The sequence below is a fragment of the Myotis brandtii genome, unplaced genomic scaffold (assembly GCF_000412655.1).
Source record: "Myotis brandtii unplaced genomic scaffold, ASM41265v1 scaffold312, whole genome shotgun sequence".
In the NCBI taxonomy this organism is placed as follows: domain Eukaryota; kingdom Metazoa; phylum Chordata; class Mammalia; order Chiroptera; family Vespertilionidae; genus Myotis; species Myotis brandtii.
Genome location: NW_005361955.1, coordinates 2,067,247 through 2,073,893, shown reverse-complemented (window position 1 = coordinate 2,073,893; position 6,647 = coordinate 2,067,247).

The following is a 6,647-nucleotide window of genomic DNA, read 5'->3' as shown; positions in this document are numbered from 1 at the left end:
CTGGGCCCCTTCAGTTCGCAGGCCGACGCTCTATCCACTGTGCCAACCAGCTAGGGCTCATTGATGTTTTTTTTTTTTATCTCTCTCTCCCTCTCCCTTCCTCTCTGAAATCAATAAAAATATATTTTAAAAAATATAAATAAAAGAGGTGAATTGAGCTTATTGTCCAAATTATGATTTCCCAAAGTTTGTTCAAGTTCTGTCTGTATCAGAAGCACTTGGACCAGTCAAGTGCAGATTCCTGAGCTTCCACCCACTGGCTTCCTGGAGCAGGCCGGGAACCTGCATTTTTAAAATATGTTCTTATTGATTTCAGAGAGGAAGGGAGAGAGAGGTAGAAACATCATTGATGAAAGAGAATCATAGATCAGCTGCCTCCTGCACATCCCACACTGGGTATTGAGTCCACAACCCGGGTATGTGCCCTGACTGGGAATTGAACCATGACCTCCTGGTTCATAGGTCAAAGCTCAGCCACTGAGCCACGCCAGCCAGCAGGAGCCTGGATTGTTAAAGACACACCCCAGGTGTCTCTAGGCCGCTGCTCAGTTATGAGAACCACTCCCCGAGCTGTACTGGGAGGTAGGAGGATGAGAAGAACACAGAGGTGGTGGGAGTTTAAGGGGGAAAGCAGCTCCGAAGAGGGGTACAGCAGGGCAAAGGTGCAGAGTGGGCTGGGCTCACCCCACTGGGTTTCTCCCCAGCAGCATGGCTGAGCCCCCATCCACATCTAACCTCCCTCACCATAAGGCCGCTGGTCCCTGAAAACCCTCCCCTCCTTCCTGAGATGTGCAATGATCCCACCCCCAGCCTCCAGGCCACCCCAGCTGCTTCTGTTATATCTTATTAGTCAAGTGGAACATTAATTAAATGTGAGAATAATAGAGCCAGAGATGGGGAAAAAATTGTAAAGCCAAGGAAGAAAAGAAGTCCCTTCACATGGCTCTGCAGTAGCTGGAACCCTTAATTGTGTGACAATGAGAAAGGCTGTCACCCTGATATTCCCGCTCTGCCAGTGACTCAGGGCAGCAGGCCTTTGAATGTGTGGGAGGGGCAGGGGGGCATTGCAAAGGTGAGCCCAGGGAGCCAGGAGTAAACAGAGTCCCTGAGCCACCACGGGGCTCTGTGAGGCAGGGGCACAAGGAGAGCCACCATACCCTGTGGGCAAAGAATAAAGTCCAAACTGCCTCCCTCCACCCCATTCTCACCCTCCTGTTGGCTTCCCTGGTGAACTCTCATTTGTTTCTCAAGCCCAGCCCCAAAGACCCCACCTCTGAGAACAGAGTTAGTCCTTGCATTTCCCAGGCTGTGGCAGCTCTGAGAGCAGCTCTCCATCACAGTTCAGGTTCCTGTACCCATGTCTGTCCCCCCTCAGGGTTCTTACTTAGAACAAAGCCTGGCCCTGAGCAGGTGTTGATGAACATTTGTTGGAAGAACAATGGGTCTTGCCAAGACAAACCCCACATCCAGCCAGTATGGGTCAAGTAGACAAGACTTAGACAAGTAGAACTTCTTAAAGTGACATTCAAGAGACCTTACTCTAACCCACCTCCTTATCAGGGCTTCTCAAGAATATGCCTGAGTCACCTGTATCAGAATCACCCTGGACTTAATAAGTCAGAATCTCAGGGAGTTTGAGGAGCCCCAGTCTGCAGACAGTGGGGAGAGTGGGAGGAGTTGGTGAGGGACAGGGAGTGCACTGGTGCCCAGATAGCAGACTCCCTGGAAACCGAATAGACACACCTCTCACCAACCCCCAGGGCTGTAGTTTCCTCCTTTGCCAAGCAGTTAAGTTATTAAATTAAACACAGTGCTCCTAACGAAACAATAGAGTCATTACACGCTCTACTGCCTCCTAGCAAAGCCTCTAATTGACTCAGCCAACCTGGGAAGGCACTGAGAATACTCTCTGTGGTCCGCCCCCATCCTGGGCCAGAAGGGCTCCAAAGAGCACCTACCTGCTGCCACTAAGTGCCATTCCATTTTATTTATTATTGTTGTTTATATATTGTTATTGATTTCAGAGAGGAAGGGTGAGGGAGTGAGAGAAACATCAGTGATGAGAGATCATCATGGATCAGCTGCTCCCTGCATGCCTCCCTACTGGGGATCAAGCCCGAAACCCAGGCATGTGCCCTGACCAGGAGTTGAACCCTGACCTCTGGGTTCATAGGTCATTGCTCAACAACTGAGACACGCCAGCTGGGCAAAGTGTTATCTCATTTTATTTTTTTAAAAATATATTTTATTGATTTTTTACAGAGAGGAAGGGAGAAGGAGAGTTAGAAACATCGATGAGAGAGAAACATCAATCAGCTGCCTCCTACGCACCCCCTACTGGGGATGTGCCCACAACCGAGGTGAACCTGGGACCCTTCAGTCCGCAGGCCGACGCGCAGTCCACTGAGCCAAACCAGTTAGGACTGTTACCCCATTTTAAAGATGAGGAAACTGAGGTTCAGAGACTTAGCTAACCCCAATAGCGAACCTGGATGAGTGCACACCATGTGCCGTGTGTACCCTCTGTAAGCCTCTCCGAGTCCTGTGGGGGAGACAGTGAAACTCCCGATACAGATCGAGAACCAGAGGCTCAGGAAAGATGAAGGGACCTGCTGCAGAGCTGGGTGGTGGTTTGGGCTCAGACCAGTCGGTCTAGCTCCACTACCTGCTTCATTTCACCAAGGTCCTAGAGCTTCGCACACCCCGCCCTGGGAGAGTTGGAGTGGTGGCAGGGTGCAGGGTCAAAATGAACCTGCACAGAGAGCTCCTTCCCCAGCCTGCCTTCATTCCCTGCTTTGTGCTCACACACCTGTGATGACTTGACAGGTGGGGCTTCTCAACCAGCCCCAGCCTGCAGGCTCTGGCCCCTCCCTGGCTACGTTTCACAAATGGGAGCTCTGTGCACCCTCACACTCCACACCTTTTGCACTTTCAGTCCTCTGGGACTTTTGCACTTTCAGTCCTCAAGGGACTGTCCCTCCTCTCATTTCTCCAGCTGAAAAAATCCAATCCAAGGTACCTCCTCTGTAAGACTTGCCCTAACTATTTCCATACTTGGGGCAGAAGTAATTTCTTCCTCCACTATGTCCCACAATAACTTATCAGAATTATATGAATAGAAGATAACATTTACTGAGCACTTACTATATGTTGGGCCATCTGTTTTCTGTTGGAACCCTCACTGCTATAGGCCCCATATCCCACTCTTTCCGCCTGGTGAGGAAGTGGAAGAATTGGGAGTGGAGTGGGATGGCTTCTGAGATGGCCTCATGAGGTCCCTGAGTGCTCAATTTGGTGTGAGAAGCAGAAATATGATTCTCACATTCCTAGAAACATAGAGGTAGCCCAAGAGGCCCAGGCAAGGGGATGTTGCAATGAGGGCCCAGGGCTCAGTAGACCAATGACTGCAGAGCATGCAGGCACAAGGCCGGCTCAGGGGAGAGATAGTGTGGCAGATTGTATTTGCAAGCTGTCCCATTACCCAGGCTTATATTGCAAAGAGATGTTGACACTCCTTTCATTGAGGGGTAGGACTTAAGTTCCCTCCCATTGAGTATAGCAGGTGACTATAGCACAAGGATGCCATGTGACTTCCTGACCTAGGCCATTGTAAAAGGTAACTTTGGCCTGTTCTTTTGAGTCACTTGCTCTTGGAACCCAGCCACCATGCTGTAAGGCAGAGATTTTCAACCTTTTTCATCTCAAGGCACACATAACCTAATTACTAAAATTCTGTGGCACATCAAAAAATATAAATTTTGCCTGACAAAAAACAGGTAAATTTTTTATTGACTTACAAAATAAAACAATAATAGTAATTGCCTACACTTTTTGCTCCAAAATGACTTTTCTAAAAATCAGATGCCTATCCTTGTATGTAAGGATCTCTGGTACAAAGAATTAACCAATCAGATACAACCTTATTATGGGACATGACCAAAAAGATGCAACTCTAATATATATATATTTCAAGACAAGGCATTCACACTGGTTTGCTGGAAAGCTATTGTTTGCTGTGGTCATTTTTGTATTTTATTTAACTATCTAAGGGAGAAGAGGTCAGTGCCCCTGACTAGATAGTCAGGTATTGATGTTTTAAAAATTCTTGTGGCCCAGCTGGCGTGGCTCTGTGGTTGAGCCTCGACCAACCTATGCACCAAGAGGTCGTGGTTCAAGTCCCAGTCACGGCAAATGCCTGGGATGCAGGCTGGATCCCCAGTGGGAGGCGTGCAAGAAGCAGCTGATCTATGATTCTCTCTTATCATTGATGTTTCTATCTCTCTCTCCCTCTCCCTTCCTCTCTGAAATCAATGAACAAATATTTTAAAAAATTCTCGAGGCACACCAGTTGAAAATCGCTGCAGTAGGAAGCCCAGGTAACTTGGAAAGGTCATGTATCGGTAGGTGTTTCAGGCCCCAGCCCCAGCTAAGGTCCTAAACAACAGCCAACACCAGCTGCTGAATGAGGCAGCCTGGCAGCCTTCAAGATACCTCCAACCTCAGCCACTGTCTGATTGCATCAGCACAGGAGACCCTGAGCAAGAACCACCTAGCTGAACGCTGCCAACTCCCAGAACTGTCCAAGAGAATAATAAGATTGTTATTGTTTTAAGCCACTAAGTTTTGGGGTGATTCCTTATGCAACAATGGAAAACCAGCACAGATAGAGACTGCAGATGGGAATTGAGTAGTAAGGATGGGGAGATTCTGAAACGATCGAGTTAAATTTCCACTTCTTGGCAGAAAGGGAGCTTGGGGTAAAAATGAAATTTCAATCTAGAAAATAACAATTTTGCATATTTGACTTTTAGACTGGAAGTCATAACTTTTATGCCAGCTGTGTGACCTTGGGCAAGTTACTTTCCCTCTCTGAGCGTCAATCTTGATAAGGGTAAGTTTCCCTCCTTGTGGAGTGGTGCTCCTTATAAAACTGCTGTCCCCCCTCATGGCTGAGCACAGCGGGGAGTACCCTAGCCATCTCCCTTGCCACCCTCCATCTCCACTCCAGGGTCTTTCTGACACCTGAACACTTGTATGCAGCTCCTAGGCACACATATGCTCTCCCTCCCTCCTTCCCTGGTGCTGGAGTGAGCCAGGAGCCAGGTGATCAATGGCCAGCCCTGCCTGGATGAGCTCTCTGCTCATTATAAGTGCCTGCCACCTCTGCCTCCCTCCTTTCCAAGGACAGCTCCGCAGGTACTTAATTCAGAGCAGGAATAAAGCAACCAGAAATCTGCTCTCCTCCCAACCCCCACCCTATTTACCCAGAGCAGGACACCTGGCTGCTCATACCGCCCCCTGTGACAGGGCAGGGCCTGGATGCAGACACAGAACTTCCCCTCTGGAGGGTGATGAGGTTTCTGGACAGTCACCTCTCCTGCTGGTCAGTTAGCCTAAACAATTACAGAGCAATAAACAGAAGGAAGTCCCTGCCCTCACAGGGGTTACAATCTAGTGGCCCAGAGAGGTGCTGTCACTTGCCTGAAGTCCCACAGCTGGTAAGTAGCCAGCAGGACACCTGGCTGCTCATACCGCCCCCTGTGACAGGGCAGGGCCTGGATGCAGACACAGAACTTCCCCTCTGGAGGGTGATGAGGTTTCTGGACAGTCACCTCTCCTGCTGGTCAGTTAACCTAAACAATTATCATTAGTCCAGATAACAATGACCTGTTTATTGAGCACTGAATGTGTAATGATCAGACCCTTTACACATACATCTCAATTGATTCCCACCAAATCCCTGAGGTAGGCACTATGATAAGGTCAATTTGATAGATGAGAAACTGAGGAGCAAATAGGTCACTTTTCTCGGGGACACAGTTGGGTTGGAATCAGACCAGTCTGACTCCTCGGTCTCCCTATGCTCAAGGGCTATCAAAATAGCCTCCAAGTTCAAGCACAAACCTGCCCAGTGCTCCACGGAAAACATCCTGTGGTTCTGATGAAGAGATAGGCAAACAGACCTATTCATTCGTTCACTGGGCACCTATTAACTGGGCACCTATTAGTACCAAGCTGTTTCAGGTGAAGGGATAGAGCAATAAACAGAAGGAAGTCCCTGCCCTCACAGGGCTTACAATCTAGTGGCCCAGAGAGGTGCTGTCATTTGCCTGAAGTCCCACAGCTGGTAAGTAGCCCTATCTGTGGACCAACTAGAAGCAGAAGGGGTGGTCATGGGTAAAGGTCCCACCTGACAAGCCAGGGTCAGGCCAGCCAAGGCAAGGAGGGCAAGAACTACTTTGGTAACAGACCAGCCAGTGTTCTAATCCTACTACCGCCACGTCCTTACCTTGCAACCCTGGGAAGGCTGCCACACTCTCTGAACCTCTGTTTCCTCCTGAGTGAATGGGATGGTGAGGTGCGTAGTGGAGCTACTTGGGAGGGTAAAAAGAGATCTGGCAAGTGCTCATGACTGGCTCATCCTCTCCCCTTTCGGTGAGGGTTTCAGGCTTCTTCCACTTGCCCCTTGTGGGTCACACTGGCCATGGTCAACCCTAATGAACTTGAAAGGGATCTGGGCATCCTGTGTTCAGATTAGCCACCTCTTCGCCTCATACTCTCAGTTCGTTCCTGGAATCCTGGGGCACAGAGTGGCAAGGCTTTGGTGCAGATAGGCCGCTTAATGGTAAAAGGTTACAGCACACAAA